Source organism: Leguminivora glycinivorella, chromosome 14 (assembly GCF_023078275.1).
Source record: "Leguminivora glycinivorella isolate SPB_JAAS2020 chromosome 14, LegGlyc_1.1, whole genome shotgun sequence".
Taxonomy (NCBI): Eukaryota; Metazoa; Arthropoda; class Insecta; order Lepidoptera; family Tortricidae; genus Leguminivora; species Leguminivora glycinivorella.
The window spans coordinates 6,457,811-6,476,045 of NC_062984.1; the positions used below are offsets into that span (position 1 = coordinate 6,457,811).

Here is an 18,235-nt window from a genome sequence, read left to right on the forward strand (position 1 = left end):
ATACAAAAACAGCTTTCTGCGTAGAATGCGATAAGAAAATTTTAAAGCTTTTCTACAAGAAAGCAAGTATCTTGCACTGTTTTCATTTAGCTTTGGTAGGCTTGTTATTTTTAACTGTATCTAAAACAAAAACTACAGAACGGATTTTCATGCGGTTTTCACCAATGAATAGAATGAATCTTGGGAAAGGTTTTGGTATATAATTTGTTGAGATCATGTTTGAATTGGTTGAAATATGTCAATTTTTGCTAATCAAGTCGGACAAAATTCTGCTGGCTGAGAGCTTTAATCGAAAACGCTGCCCAAACTGTTTGAGCTATATCAAAACAATGTATGGCAAAATTGTGTATCTTTCATAGACATACAAAAAAGTCCGTAATAGCATATGTCTATCTTTTAAGGATAAATTACTATAACCATTTTTATGATAGCCCCGTGCGCAGCGGCTGTGCGCATATTAATCTCTGCCGCCGCTTCTGAAGCGGCGGCAGAGATTAATATGACTGTTTTCATTTATTTAATGTTTAATTAGTCCACTAAATACAAGCTTTGTAAACTATAACTTCATCAAATATTTGCCTCAATACTTTTTACAGTTCCTTATCTAAGAAGTTCCAATAATTTCGAGAACTATAAATTATACAATTACCTAACATTTAGAATTAAAAATGAGGCTATTTATCCCGAAGGCAACTTTTTTTATTTACTACTGAAAATGGCCAATATGAGAGAAGGTCAAACTTTCTAATTGTGATGTGGTTACAAAGTAAAACGGGGTATCATGTGAAACAGCAGTTAAAAGATAGGGTCTAGGCCATGGAGTGTCAACAATGCAATCGTTTCTCTTGGCTAGAGGCCCACGTAGCCAAATACACAAATGTTTACCATAATATATCGTAGCCAATCTCTATGTCTCTTCCGTACTGGCGCGCCAGACCCAAACTGGCAGACTGCGTTTTGATCGGCGCCTTGAGTCAACGATTTTAATTTCGGCTAGACCAACAGGTAATTGTTTTTTTGTAATTAAATATGTCATTTATGCTCATGCTAAGTACCCCTTTTGAATTCTGCAAAAAATTGCAAATTTAAAACCGTATATTACTCATGTGACCATAACTCATGCGGTAATTTTTATTACTAGCCTTCTTGCTTTTTGTTATCAGCTATAACTTACGAGTAATAATACGAGAATAAGGCTGCCGCATAACTTTTTTTCCTTTTTTTATCAATGCAGAAATAGATTATGGTCACGGAATCGCAACACCTACACGTGAATCATTAATATCAATATGTAACATAGTTGTTTCAGTGAGACATCAGCCAGCCTAGTCAAAATGACAATCGTTGACGCTACGTGGCGATCGAAATGTAGTCTGGCACTCTCGCGCTACTATAGAAGGTCCATAGGGAAATAAAGATATATTATATTATGTATTATCGTAGGTAAGCGTTTTTGACATTCACAGCCACGTGAAATAAAACGTCAGCAATAGTGTGTTATGAATTATGATTAGGTACCTGATAATAAAATACGGCTATTTTGTATAAGCCCTATTTGTTAGGGCCTGTTAACAACACTCATGGTCAACAACACGGAAAAACCGTTTATGGTGCTCCCACACTGGATTGTTATAAATCCATACTTAACATTATAAAGGGAAAGTGTGTGTGTGTGTCTTTTTGTTTGTCCGTCTTTCACGGCAAAACGGAGCGACAAATTCACGTGATTTTTTAAGCGAAGATAGTTGAAGGGATGGAGAGTGACATAGAACTCCCCACTTCCCTAAAATAGGGGGTGGAAGTTTGTATGAAACATTCCTCAATTTTCGAATTTAACGCGAGCGAAGCCGCGAGCAAAAGCTAATATTATATAAATTAATTTGACATCGAAACGTAACGTTTTTGAATGAAAACTAGGGACTGAATACACGACGTATAAAACCATGCCTCGTGTATAGGCAGGATGCGACGCCAATCACTGTTACAGTGGCCGATTGATTAAAATTCCGTATCTGCCTTTATTGCCACGGATAATACGGGTTTTTTTTAAGGTTCATATGGATGTTTTGCTCTTAGGATATTTGAAGAAAATAAATACCATTTTCAGATCCACTATTATAGATACGTATTAAAACATATACTCCAAGACTTGAATATAATATTGTATTTTATCTATAGTTTGCAGTTGGGCGCTTTTCTTTGTTAGAATTTTGTAGGTATTTAAAAAGGCGGCATGTCGTGAACATCAAAGCAGTGGGCCTTCTGTACTTGTACTATTATATATTCTGTGTTAAAACATATACTCGTACCTATAGTTTGCAGTTGGGCGTTTTCCAAATTAAATCCCGAATATCGAATTTCACCAGATCTGGACGTGTTTGGGTTCATTCTTCGATCCCCTCTCGGTCTTTCCAACATTCTCAGTCACCCGTTGACCACGAACGCTGTAAAGAGTTCGAAACGTCGGGATGTATTTTAAATTCATTATACGCGATTTAATCCGTTTCCATAGTTTTATTTCATGAGTAACTATCGCGGTAACCGAAGACAATATTATGTCACTTTTATCAAAGAGTTACTGTCAAAGTGAAATATGTAGTCGCAGTGCATAGACTGCCATCTCTCGACCCAAGCTTAAAACTTTTAAGCCTCAATTTTGACAATTTGGCCCATATTCTTAGCTTGATATGTGTTAAAATGTCAAATATTAATATTAGCGCCATCTAGCCGAGCGTCCCACAAAGGTGTAACGCCATCTAGGCCACCGTACCTTTTTCTATACGGCTCTGAGGTACGTTTTTTTCTCAGACTGATCGTTTTTTTCTCAGAAAATGATCTGTTAAACAATATAATCCGACCACGTTACTAAAATATCCATTTGTGTACTACGATACTAAAAAAAGATACACACGTTATATTTTTGGCATCGAGGTACGTTACGAGGGATCAAACATTGTAAATATTTGATTCATTTCGCACACCAAATCGCTAACAATAAATCTACGGACTATCAGGGTCGTGAGACTATGAAACATGAAGGGAAAGTAGGTAGGTACCTTAAAATGTCGTACATGTTTTGCTAAAAGAAGTCTCTGTTATTTATAAAAGTTAGTAATAAATACTGCATTCAAAGATATTCTAAAAAATAAGTTGCTTCGAACCGACAAGTGTGAAAAAGATTCACCTCTATTTTTATGATGCCCATCGAAAGAATGCACCAAAAACTAATAATTCTTCTTAATCACATAGTATTTTAAAAGAAAAAATAACGTAAAATGATGGGTTATATAAATCATATCTACGATATTTAATAGGTAAGTAGGTACTTTTCCTTCGTGTCTCATAATCTTCGGACAACCCTACTTAACTAAAGACAAAATTCCTCTATTCGTCAAGTAGATCTCCCAAATAATTGGATACTAAATTGGGTAAAACCTACTTTATATTAATGTTATATAACTTTCTGGAGACTCCAACAGTTACAAAGAAGAAAAGGCCTAACAATTACTTAGGAAACGTCACTTTTCCAACGCAATCTTGCCCTAATGAAGATATACGGTGCGCGCAGCAGCCGGTACATTCAAAAAGACTTACCTACTCCATTTTCTCAAGTACAGCTTGGGAAAAAAGTATACAAATATAAATATTTCCATATTGTCAAATATCCAAAGAGAAAAATGAACATTACATTAGTAAGGAGAATCGATCGCCCTCCGTCCCTTTAAAACAGCCGTAAATATATAGAAATATCGTCGTAGGCTTAACCTATTTTTAACAGAATTCATAGCAGTTCTATAGAAGGTTCTCTAGTATGCTTATTATTTTATGCGCGGTTCATCCACTCAAGGAAACGGGGTCGGCCGAGTGGTCGGTTTGTCGAGTGTTTTAGCATGATAATTCACTTTCTACCAACCAACGTCTATGTGTACCTATAGTTATGTGTATTTCACGGAAAAACAGAGAAATAAAATAATGGTAGTTATAAATGGCATTTAGAACCTTTTTTTAGCTACTATGAATGACATACACAATCACGAAATCCTTGGGCGTTAAACTCGATCATTGTGAATGTTCTGTTCAGTACGTAGGTAAGTATTTAGTACATTATGTACTTATCTAAGTACGTACCTACTATGAGTACTATCTCAATTTTCTCAAGAGCTATTATGTCAAGAGATATTGTCAATTATACCGTCATATAGATTATCTAATCTTACAACAGATTACTCAGTAAACAATATCAAATGAGTAAGAATTACGCTGTCCTTCCGCTGGTTTTCATGTCTTTTTCTTCAACTTTACTAATCTTACAGAATCATCTGATCTCGATTTGATACGATATGTCGTATCAAAACCATAATAAAAAATTATCAAATCCAGCCTCCGGAATAATGAATATAAATCCGGAATAATTAATAATTAATGTCGTATCAAAACCATAATAAAAAAATATCAAATTCAGCCTCCGGAATAATTATTATCAACGCTACGGATCCGGAATCCGGATACAACGTAAAATATGACACCTTGTTAATTCAGGGAAGACAATTTGCATGTGTAGACTTTTTATTTGCATGTCCGTGACAGGCTAAGCCGTCATCCGTAGCCGGTTATTATTATTTTACATCGCAGCGTTAGAAAGAGATGCAAATTGCGCAAACACATTTAATTTACAAGTGCTTGGGCGACCGAGCTTCGCTTGGATTGTGGAAACTCGAAAATTCACGATTCGGAGACCTAAGACTAAGCTAGATGGATTTGTCACCCCGAAAACCCCCACATAACAAGTTTCAGCGAAATCGTTATATGTATACAAGAATTGCTCGATCAAAGGTATTAGTAGTAGAAGAATGTTATTTTTTTGTGTAGCGAGTGAAAAGGCATTTAGTTAGATAGTTTAAATATAATTTTGTGTCGTATGTGAAACCCAAACAAGCTGATTTAGATGAAATATCCGAGATTTCTTAATATTCCAGCCCTCCTGCCTGTCACTCTTCCACATTAGCCTGACAGTGACAGTTGCGTTTCATGCGCTACGGAGCGCAAGCGATTGACGTGTTGGCTACGCGACCTGCTTTTTTATATACCACGTCGGTGGCTAATTAGTATATACGACACATATTAGTAAGCAATCATCGTAGACTATAGGCAACTTCAGAGGTGAACATTGCCGACCTTCGTTACCAAACTTGCGTTGAATTTCTGTATGACGTACAGTCACCGGCATAAAGAAGTGATGATTTTGGTACCTTGTCATATTACCGTCTTGTTTGAAATGTCATACGAAATTGTCAAACGATTAAAAGCGACAAGGTACAAAAATCATCATTTCTTTATGCCGGTGACTGTACATCGCTCTGTGTAAGCTAGTCAAAGTATGAGTCGATATATTCTAATACACACCTAATATGATGTGTGTGAAACAGTCATTCTGCCACAAGACAATGCTAAAACCTCTATTCGGAGGAGGCCACTGTAAACACAAACACAGTAAAACAAAACATAGTTATGTCACATCTCTGACACTGGCGATCAAATATATGAAAGAGGCGCGTACCTAGCACACATTCTAAGCTCGTGTAGGTGAACGCGTACCATGCTTGTATGAGTGAGATATGACAGGTCGTCTGGTCGCGTTTTTGACAGGCGGTAACTGTGAGGTAACCGAGAGGGGTGGGCGGCACTTTCAGTGGGGAGCGGGAGTGGCCATACTATACGATAGTTCTCTTTATTATACTGTGGTTATGTTATAAACAATCATAGTTGGTCGTGCACAGTCACTTATGAATATCTAAAGATTAAAGACTCTCACTATGCTAATACTGCACTGTCTTGGCAGAAAATGGTGAGAAAATGCCCTAAGTAATATAAACTTCATACAGGATGTAGCAGTACCTAATGCCATAGAAATAAAAAATATAAAATGTCATTTTGAAAAAACGTTAAAGCATCGTGAAACTGATCAGCTGATCGCGATCAGCTAAGGAACTCAATCGTTAAGAGGGCTTTCGTGTGAAAAACAGTGAAATCGCAGCCGAGCGCTTGATCATACCGTGTGTGGTATCAAATTAAAGGGCTTTGCGAGTAGTTTACAAATATATATCACATTATAGGACTTTTTCTACTTGGTCTAACAAAATATGAGAAAATGTCCAAAAGTGGTAATAATTGTACCGGTGAAGACTCGTTTTCAAAAAATTGCCAAAAATAAACAATAGCCATTTATGATCACTAAGACATAACAGCAATTTAAGTAAACGTTGCAGATTAATTAGGTACAAAAATTACTGCGATGTTATGTTGATTTTCAAAGAAATTGTCACTTAATTTTAGGTAATTTCTGAAAAAAAATGAATTCGTCTTAGCCTCGTTTACTCTTTTTCAAAACCTTATAATAAAAATATAGTCTGAGATGATTGCAGTACAGGATATACGAATTATAAATTTACCTGTTTTAGTATTCAAAATTGTCCAAATTTTACAAATAAGATCGACTAATTCAGCTCTATACGTGAGTTTTTCTAAATGTGCATTAGAAAAAAAATCATAATTAATTTAGTGAGTTAATTTAAAAAAATCCAGTCTTGTAAAAATCAAGATAAGAAGATGCTCTAACTGAAACTTGAATTAAATAAATCTATTGGATAGCGGAAAGTGTAGTATTTCACCGACTAAAACTATCAATTTTAGATTCTTTTGACGTTTTTTTTGAAAGCAGCCTTAAATGAAAGATTTATTTGAGAGGTCAGCGCCAAATAAGGTTGTATAGGTGTATACCTACCTAACCCAGGACATGCCAGAAGGCTTCAATCCAACAGTCATTGTAGCTAATCCATGTTTTTTATCCCGTCAGATTTAATTGCTAAGAAATAATAACATGCCATCGATCGACTAAAATAGTCATTGCAGCACTAAGTTGCGGCTCTGTGAGGTGCAGACGCAGACCTTTGGAATATCAAAAACGCAACAAAAAAACTTAGGTCTTCATGATCACTGTCAAGTAACGATGGTCATACACTCTTAAGTCCTTTGTAGCGATTTCCACCTTTTACAAAATTGGCAAAAACTGGATCGACAAAAAAATCATAGGTACAATCTAATCACAACATTCCACGAGAATCGGTTGAGAATTGTGACCTGTGCGAGGTGCAAGTTAAACCGTAGCCCTGCGGTGTCGTTCCGTCAATTATTATAGTTTTAACTTCGTCCCCTACACGACCGACAACCACAGACAATTATCCTTTTCATTAGACCCATCGATTTTATATCAATGTGCAATTAAACGCCACCCACAAACGTTAGGTCCGGAGTGGACAAGATAATGGGAATTCCACCCGACCTGTGACACAGTTCCCGTGACGGATCGCTTCGGTTTTTCTTTAATTAAACCTGTCTTCACCTATCGCAAGGATGGCTGATGCCACGCGGAAAATAGTTCCAGCACTTTCATTTATTTAATAGCTACCTATACCTATCTATCGAAAGTTCAAGATTTTTTAGGCAGCACAGTCCAACCTGGACTTGCATTGCCATTTCTTGATTTAAGTGTTTTAGTCATTTTGTATTTGCATTTTTTGTTGCGAATGTTCTTATGTCGCATAAGTTATAGGTATATAGTTTTCTTACAAACCTTTATACCAAAAAGCGACTGGCGTATATAAATTCCGAAATTCTCCTTGATATGAGCCGGGGTTTGAACCCACTACCTCTAAATTAAAAATCGCATGGTTTTTGTCTTTAGTTCACCATCCTTTTCATTATAATTTTAAAAAAAGAGGATTAATAAAAGTACAACTTAAAACATAATGACATACAATAGGCATATTAAAATACTCACCCTATTCAAAAATCACTCAAAACCCAAACTAAAACAAAACAAAAACACTCAAACAAAACTTTAAAAATCGAACAGACACTAGTAAAAGCAATCCGGCTCCTCGAACACGACACTTTTCACTTTAAAAAGTTACGGCCGGCAACTTGTCTGACAGCGATTAATTCAAATTAGTTCGAAAATCGAATCGAGCGGCGGGACGAGCCCAGCGTGCGCTCAGGTTAGAGTTTCAGCGGGACTGAAGGGCGGTTTGAATGAAGAACACGGTCATGCGCGCTTGACGCCTGAATGAATCTTTTCCAACGGACTTTTCACACTTTCACCGAATACATTTTGTCTACCGCCTGAGGGTCGTAAAGGGCGCCATATAATATTCTGCAACGGCGGTAGCCGCTACAATCTAATAATGACTACCTTCCCTTTCCTAATGTTTCGCTCGTTTATGAAAAATGTTTAGGAATCCGCTTGGGTCTTTTTTTGGCCTGCGTTGTTCAACGTTTAATCAAGGCAACTTTTTTAATTAAATTGATAAAGAAAGAGTTGGCGTTGAATTTATTTACATTGCTAATGCATTATTGTACGAAAGCATCCATAAAAAATGGGTTTACTTAAAAATACTGTGTTCCGATATAACAGAACTTCTTCTTTTTCTCACTTGTATGATTTGTATGTACTATTAAGATAAATACGTCCAATACCTACCCATTCGTTTTATGGCCGCTGTACACATATGGCCAACGGTTCCACCAACCCTTTGTGAAACCCCTTGGCCAAGATAAGACCCGCTGTTTACACATTGGCGAACCAATCACTTGGCATTGGCTCTTCATGAAAGATGGACGTGGAATGGAAAAGGCTAGGAAATTCTAGGTCTTTTACGTTGTCAGCAAATTTTGATTAAAAAATTAAGGTAGGCTACGTCAGGGACACAGCCGCAATGGATAACGTGAAACGTTCGTGTGGACCACCGCTGTTGAGGAGGGGACGTAAGTAACTAGCGAAGGCCGCAGGCCGAGCTGCGGACAGACAGTGCTCCCGCACAGAGCAATAAAAAATGTGTGTAAAAAGCGAAGCGGCGGGCCGGAGGCCCAACGCTGAGCTTCGAAACCCAGCGAAGGCCGAAGGCCGAGCTCCGCGTAGGGCCGAAGGCCCGGAGCGTCCCACAAGCACGCGAGGCCGCAGGCCGAGCTGCGGACAAATAGCGCTCCCACACAGAGCAATAATAAAAGTGTCTAAAAAGCGAATCAAGATGAACGAAGCGAATGCAAGCGCAAGCGCCAACTGCCAACTTACGGCCAGGTAGCCCTCTACACGCTTGACCAAGGGGGTTGGTGAAACCGTTGGCCATATGTGTACAGGGGCCATTAGATATGAAATGAGTGGATATCTCTGTGTTGACACAGGCGGCGTTATTGGAGAAACGTTATTCTTGAAAGTTCGAATCACGCCGTATACAAAACAATCACCATAAATATTTTTCCCCTCACTAGCTCGGAAATACGTGTTTTATCCTTTAATACCAGCGGGTAAAAACGCATTTTATCCACATAAGACACATATCCCAAATATTTAAGCTGCCACCTTTGAAATCCTTCCTACTTCCGATATCGGAATCGGATAATGAAAAAACGTTCGCTGAGAAAAATAGTAAATAGGTGTATTGAGCGTACATATTATGAAATGTTATTTAAGTATACATACCAACCTCACACCAGTGAGCACATCGCATGACATTAACACACATCACTCGAGATTTAATTCGTCAGTCTGCGTCTACCATTACGCACGTGTAGATAGATTTGTTCTTTAATGATTGACAACTAGAGACTTGTACATCTCTTGAAATGTGTAATTTAGCTGTTCATTTTCTGTATTTTTTTTTTTTGTATTATTTGACAAAGGTTTTTACTTTTAAATATTTTAATTTTATAAAATTTGACTCTTGGAGACGCTATACATCTCCATGGATTATTTGATTAAGTATAATATTTTTACTTGTAATATTCAGCCTTTTACAACTATTGAAGTATTATAGATTTCTTTTATCTTTGTATCTGTTTGCACTTTCTTTATGTATTGATTATAGTTAGTAATAATATGACATTTAGAGACTTTATACATCTCTAATTCTATATCAGTGTATAGCTACTTTGCTTATGATTAATATTTTTAGTTAATATTTCTATTAATTTCATTTGTTTAACTTTAATGAATACTCTGTAATGTTGACATGTAAAAGTGCCCCCGTGGCCTATTTGCTGAATAAATGATTTTGTATTTTGTATTTTTGTATAACAAATACTACTTAGGTATAACTACGTACTTATAAGATAATCTAAGAAAAAATCCCGTGGTGGAGGCGTTTCCCCGAGTGGTGACGGATTAAGAATTTCACCACCCCCGTGGGTGTCGTAGTAGTCGTGGTGTAACATGAGGTAACCGAAAGATTTTAACTATCCATATTTGAGCTGTTTATTTCAGTCACTTTTTAGAGAATTTTACAAACAAAACTCTCTATTATTATTTAGATTCTAATACTACACTTTGGTACATCAACGAGGATAGTTACATTATGTCCGATAACGGCATGATCGCCATAAAAACAGCTTTTTGTTTTAAAAAATAATAAGTAATTGTAATTTTTAGGGTTCCGTACGAAAAAGGTACAAAAGGAACCCTTATGGCGCTGCTCTGTCTGTCTGTCGGTCTGTCACATAAGGGCCCGCGCAGACGGGCAACTGTTGCCGGCGACTGTTTTGTTGTGACCATGGCACATGAGGCGACGCAACTTTTCATACAAATACGAAAGTCGCCGAGCAACTGTTGCCTCAAATTTAGAATAGTTATGAACATTGTTAACCTCTACAAATTGAATGTATTAATTTTTATATTGATTTAAACTAACACGATCTTCACTCATATTATTAAATTAAAACGGGACTTAATCGCGTCCTTTCAACTGAACGTATTTACTATAGCAGGAAGGTACGTGAAGCGATTGAAATCAGGAAACATCGCAATTTCAATCAAAATGAAGGGCAAGGGATTTCATCTTCGTGGAATCCAGTGATTAGCAAGTGTAAACGTGAGAAAACTTCCCGTCCCATACCATCGGATGTCGTGAGTGTTGTATGTAGGCAGAGTGGCAACCCTAGCGTAAAAGTGACTGATGACAATCAAGTGCGGGTAGTTCGAAAAACTCGTACAGCTAGAAGATGTTGATACAACTCCCAGCCAGGCCTTCCGGTTGGGACGCCATCATAGCGGTTTCGTGTCGTGAATAATTTATTTTTCTTTTACTCATTAATGTTGTTTAAAGTGTAATATTGATAGCGTATTATGCAGTAAACTAATGGTGTAGTGAGAAGCTGATGAAGAATTGTTCTCGAAACGCGTTTAGCCTCTTTTTTGTCGTAAACGACCGGTAGTCCACGTGCTCTTGTAAAATCTAGCTATCAATTTACAAGTGCTAAGTCACCGTACAATGTCGTACTTACCGTACAAAAATTACTAATATTAGCTCATATCACCTTGACACTGGCGAAATAGTCCCAATGGACTGAAGCCATTTAATTTTAAAAACTGAACTGAACTCCCAGCCAGTCTACCCGTGACCACGGACGTAATGTCATGTCCGAAACGTCGGGTTAAATATAAAACGTAAGTTTTTACGCGATTAAGTCCCGTTTTAATTTAATAGTAGGGTAAAGGCACCAGTAGTCAGCCTCAAATCGAAAATTCTATTTTTAGTGAGGACGTTTATCGACAAAAAGAGGCCAAACCTTTTTTTTCTTGACCAAAGCATGAAACTTGGCACAGTTGTTCCTTATATCAAAATAAGCCGATTAAGATCGGGAGCCTTCGGGAGCTTCCCCCCTGGGGCTCGGGAGGGGGGGTCAAAGTACCGCTTCACCCGGCTTGCTTTGAAAAATTCTAACATACCTCGTTTAGTTCATAGGTCATGTTTGGTATCGTTTTCGAGTAAATTAATAACGTAGAATTCATTTTTGGTACTAAAATTATAGTTTAATGGTAAATAAAATTAAAAAAAATTAAAAGTTTGAAATTTTCATCTATGGTTTACAAATTCAAGTCATCATAAATGTCAAACTGTTTGCTTTTTCTATAAATAAAAAATATGATATGAAAGCCTATTTAATATAGATTATAAAAAATATAACTTTTACCCACCTTTACTAACGTTACGTTTCATAAAAAAAAACTTTAAGCCGCGCGGCGTCGGGACGCCGCAAGCGTAATTTTAAAATGCTTTTGTTTTAAAAAAACTCTATTAGAACCCGTTTAGCTATTAGGTCATGTTTAGTATCGTTTTCGAGTAAGGTGACGAACCCAATCATGGACAGTTTAAGGAAAAAATTCGCCAGTTTTTGATATTTCACTGATAAATGTAAAAATTCTACCGCCAAGCGTGTTAAATCTTGAATGTCCTATCCTCCTTCTTCTACATTTCAAGCGTATTGCAGAATAGATATTCCTATTGGTTTCTTCATAGTTAACAAATTAAAATTAGGTGTTGTTTCTCCAATTATGGACGGCAGTTCTCCAGTAATGGATCCCCCATTATGGACAGTGAAATAAGTTTAAAATTTTACTTTTAAAGCCAACTGATACGCAATGAGTCAATTTTATACACCATAAATACAATTACGAAGGAGGTCCAGTTTCGGGGTCATTTGGAACTCAAGGCCAAACTGGCCTCTAAGAAGCTCGGGGTGCTCAACAGAGCGAAACAGTACTTCACATCGGGTCACCGGCTTTTGCTATACAAAGCACAGGTTCGACCGCATATGGAGTACTGTTCTCATCTCTGGTCTGGAGCACCGAAATACCAACTTCTATCCAACGTCGGGCAATTCGGAGAGATGTTGGCTCTGTGGCTTGTTCTACCGTCTGTACAACGGGGAATGTTCTGATGAACTCTTTAGTTTGGGTTATTTTAACATAGGATTGTTTCTTGTAAATTTTGGTTTTGTAAATTGTTCCTTGTCCATCATAGGAGGTAGGCAGTTTTTCGGGTCCAGTAATGGACACTTGCAAAATAACATCATTTCTTTATATCTTTGGAGCAACAAACTAGTATGTTTTATACCTTATCTCATGCTTAATGCAGTAAGTAAAACGCATTCAAGATTACACCGTGCGTTATTTTTTTATTATTTTATACATGAACTCATCTCTCTTAGCAATATTACTAAGAATTCGTCTTGATATTTTTTTCAGTAAACTGGTGAATTTTATCTTGTCTCCAAATCCTTCAGAAATAACCGAATTAATTGAAACTTCAAAATTAAACAGCTCTACAACTCTAGTTTATGGTACATAGCCGTCAGTTTTTAGAAACGTATTTTAGATACTTATTTTTAAGGATTTGTGTTTTTTTGTCCATAATGGCATCACCGTCCATTATGGGGTATTTTACCTTAAATAAATAACGTAGAATTTAGTTTTGGTACTAAATTGACCATTTAATGTTGCATTAAATTAAAAAACATGAAAATATTTAAATTTTCTTCTGTGATTTACAAATTCAAGTCACCATAAATGTCAAACGGTTTGCTTTTTCCATAAATATAAAAATATGACATTAAAGTTTATTTAGAATATAATATATAAAATATAACATTTACCTACCTTTACTAACTTTAAGTTCCGTAAAAAAAACTTCGTTGGGACGCCGCAAATAAAGTGCCTTTATTTTAAAAACTCTATCAGACCCTAATTAGCGAAAAGGTCATGTATTTTATTAATTTCGGGTAAAAGAAAACAATGGGAAATTAATTTCTTGTAAAAAATAAAATAATATTTAGCAATTTAAAAATCAAAACAACAAATATGTTTTTTGTGATTTTTTTTTTAATCTACTTGCTGTAAAAACATTATGAGGATTTACTAATGCCAGTATAATAAAGAGTACTATCGTACAGTATGGCCACTCCCGCTCCCCGCTGAAAGTGCCGCCCATCCCCTCTCGGTTACCTCACAGTTACCGCCTGTCAAAACGCTAACAGTCCACCTGGCATATCTCACTTACAAAGGATAGTACGCGTTCATCTACGCGAGCTTAGACTGTGTGCGGGGAACGCGCCTCTTTCATATATTTGATCGCCAGTGTCAGAGGTGTGTTAATGCATAAATAGAAAACAATACATTATTATTGACTCCGCGTGTCGATAACGGCAACACTCGGGTCGGATCACACGCTCGAAAGACCGACTGTACCTGTTATTTATTCATTGTAGTGAATCCTGAAAGAAATGTATATAAATGTCAATTACTTATTTACTTTGATATTATTATATTATGTGTGTGAGTAATATAAATTAAATGATACCCACTAACTACAGATCTTGTGCTTCAAGACAATTCCCTACACAGAGACATAGCTGGGTACATATGCAACTGCATAAAGAGGGCTCTACCCTCTTTATGCAGTTGCATCGGTTTTTGCAACCTGATTTACATTTACATCTTGTGACTTCTAAGCATATACTAGCCACTTCAGTGTTGTCTGACCAGTGTGGTACCTATTCGTCTCCTTCTTCCTTCCATCCCCAAGAAGACGGACTTGGCAAATTTTGGTGTGGCACCAACGCCTGACTCCAAACAAGAACGCCCTGAGGCCCATTTCTCAAAACTGAAGTTACAAATTACAAGCGGAAGTCTCTTTCCAACTTGTCATATTAGACATTGACAACCAGTTGAAAATCGTAACTTGTAGCTTCGAGAAATGGGCCCCTGGTACACTGTGCGTAGTATATGCTGATGGAATGCAGCCTCTGAAGGAGGTATGTTCTCCAATTGTCAATCTTATCTGGTACCTAAAGAGGTAGGTACTTCGACCACCCATTCACCGTTGCGCAAGGACTTGGTCTGAAACAATAAATTTGCATTATCATTTTAGATTCTACAACTATCAAATTACAACTTTTTGGTGGATCACGTAACCTTCAGTTACCCACTTACCTATCATACAAAATAATGATAAACCTTAGTAGAATCTGATTTACCTCTGATATTGCTCCATCTGGTAATAGTTTGACATCTTGGGTAGCCCGGCTATGCTTCAAAGCCAAAAGAAAACGTTTCTAGATTAGACATAGTATGCGATAGGTACGATAAACGCAGCTTGAAACGATCAACAAGGGAGAAACATGGCCACCCAAGGCTTCAAACTATTACGAGATGGAGTAATATCATAGATAGGCTAATCAGATTCTACTAAAGTTTGTAATTATTTTGTATGATAGGTAAGTGTGTAATACTGAAGGTTAGGTACGTGATCCACGAAAATGTTTTAATTTGATAGTTGTAGAATCTGTTTAAATAAAATGACAATGCACATATTGTTTCAAATCAAGGGTCCTTACGCAACAGTGAATGAGTGCCGGAAGAACCTCTTTACTAGAAAAGATCGACAATTGGAGAACATACCTCCTTCCGAGGCTGCCTTACTTCATCATATACTGCCATTTGTCTAAGACTGGGGCTAAAGACCTGCCAACCACACCCTTGCTGCCGACGCATTAGGACACCACGGACTCCACTGCCAGTCTAGTGCTGGCCGAATTTTCTGACATGCTGCACTTAACGATTTAATCCGCAAGACTCTCGGCACAGCGAACATACCGACAACCCTCGAACCTGTCGGCTTGTCAGCAGCAGACGGAAAGCGGCCTGATGGTTGCTCGCTTTTGCCTTGGTTTCTGGGACGACCCTTGGCGTGGGGCGTGACCTGTGTGGATACCTTGGCTCCGTCCAACGTCTAACGCTCGGCCCAGAAACCAGGGACTGCTGCTGAAAACACCCAGTTTATCAGGTGCCGCAAATATGCATTTTTTAAAACCAACTACATATTTGCGGCAATTGCATTTGAAACATTTGGACCATGGTCATCAGACACCAAGCAGTCTGTGAAGGAAGTTTCCACCAAACTTGTCTGGGTGTCTGGTGACCTACGAATAGGCTTTTACATCATATTTTTTATTTAAAGAGCAAACAGTTGACATTTTTGTTGACTTGAATTTGTATATCATAGATGAATATTTTTTTTAAATTTATTTACCATTAAATTATAATTGTAGTACCAAAAATAAATTCTTTGTTATTAATTTACTCAATAGAGTTTTTAAAATAAAAGCATTTTAAAATTACGCTCGCGGCGTCCCGACGCCGCGCGTCTTAAAGTATTTTTTTTTTTGTGGAACTTAACGTTAGTAAAGGTGGATAAAAGTTATATTTTTTATAATCTATATTAAATAGGCTTTCATATCATATTTTTTATTTATAGAAAAAGCAAACAGTTTGTCATTTATGATGACTTGAATTTGTAAATTGTGGATGAAATATATATATTATTTTTTAATATTAATATCATCAAATTATAATTTTTGCAACAAAAATGAATTCTACGTTATTAATTTACTCAAAAACGATATCAAACATGACCTAATAGCTAAACGGGTTCTAATAGAGTTTCTAAAATAAAGGCATTTTAAAATTGCGCTCGCGGCGTCCCGACGCCGCGCGTCTTAACGTAATTTTTTTGTGGAACTTAACGTTAGTAAAGGTGGGTAAAAGTTATATTTTTTATAATCAATATGAAATAGGCTTTCATATCATATTTTTTATTTATAGAAAAAGTAAATGGTTTGTCATTTAAGATGACTTGAATTTGTAAACCACGGATGAAAATTTCAATTTTTTTATTTTTTTTTATTTTATTTAACATTAAATTAAAAGTTTAGTACCAAAAATAAATTTTACGTTATTGATTTACTCGAAAACGATACCAAACATGACCTATTAACTAAACGGGGTAAGTTAGAATTTTTCAAACCAAGCCGGGTGAAGCGGTACTTTGACCCCCCCTCCCAGGGCCCAGGGGGGAGGCTCCCGAAGGCTGCCAATCTTAATCGGCTTATTTTGATATAAGGAACAACTGTGCCAAGTTTCATGCTTTGGTCAAAAAAATTTAGGTTCTGCAATAAACGCCTCAGCTATTTCAAAGCCATCTAATTTGATCTCCAATAGACCGATTTCAATGATTAATGTTTTTACAGTTCACGTATTTAATTAAGTTTAATTTTTGAAAAGAATAAACTTTAAGTTATTGTTTAATTGTTTTCGAAATATTGGGTTGGTAAGAAAGTAATGAGCGATCGATTGAATTCCACATAAAAATTTTGAGAGAGTTCTAGAATCTTCTATGGTCGAAAGTATATAAAGGGCGAGTCGCACAGTTTCTCGTCAGTCATTCACTAGCTGTCGCCGAGCTAATATAAGGAAGAAAATGGACGAATTAAAAGTGCATGTAAGGCATTGCTTACTATATGAATTTCAGTCTGGCCATTCAGCCGCCGAAGCAGTGCGTAATATATGTCAGCGTGTTGCTCCTGAAGTTGTGTCTGAGGCCACGGCGAAACGATGGTTCCAGCGGTTTCGTAGTGGCGACTTTTCATTATCAGATCAACCTAAGTCTGGTCGACCGGTGAAGATTGATGTAGCCAAATTAAAAACCTTAATTGAAGGAGATCCGAGGCTAACGAGTCGTACTCTTGCTACCGAGTTAGGCTGCTCTCATGTCACCATAGAAACACATTTACACGAGTTGGTAAAAAACTACAAATACAGTGTTTGGATACCGCACGAACTTGATAGAGATCAACTAAACCGCCGTGCCGATATCTGCATACAACTTCTGTCTTTTCGCCGCACATTCAACTGGACCGTCCGGGACCATCTTATCACTGGAGTTGGAAAATGGGTCTTATATATAAATCACACACGCAAACGTCAGTGGCTAGCTCCAAACGAAAAAGGAATAGAGGCACCAAAAACAGAGCCTCACCCGAAAAAAGTTATGCTGTCCGTTTGGTGGGATATTCATGGTATTATTCACTGGGAACTCCTACCAAGTGGAATGACTGTTACCGCATCAGTATACTGTAATCAGCTTGAAAATTTAAACCAAAAAATCTGTCAGAATCGTCCACAGCATGCTAAAGTTTTTTTCTTACACGACAATGCTCGCCCACACATTGCAAAAGTGACTCGGCTAAAGCTATTGGAGCTAGGTTGGAAAGTGATACCTCATCCACCGTACTCTCCAGACTTGGCACCTACGGATTACGCATTGTTCAGATCGCTAAGCAATGCCTTGAATGAAAAAAAGTTCGATGATCAAGCCCATCTACGACAGTACATAGCTGAGTTTTTTGAATCTAAACCTAAGAACTTCTTCGCCGATGCTATTCATTCTTTACCAGAACGATGGAGACAAGTAGTAGATAACGAAGGCCGTTATATTTTTGATAAATGATTAAAATAATAAATTAAATAAAAATTACAATATTGGTTATGATTCGCTCATTACTTTCTTAC

At 37.1% G+C, this 18,235-nt stretch overlaps 1 protein-coding gene across 1 annotated transcript in view; it reads right to left on the bottom strand.

Annotated features, from left to right (window-relative positions):
* LOC125233504 overlaps positions 1–8,055 on the bottom strand; it is a 521,975-nt gene extending 513,920 nt beyond the window's left edge. The window contains exon 1 of the mRNA XM_048139546.1: positions 7,838–8,055. The gene's annotated coding sequence lies outside the window, so the exon portion shown is untranslated. The remainder of the gene's footprint in view (positions 1–7,837) is intronic.
* Positions 8,056–18,235: the final 10,180 nt, after the last annotated feature.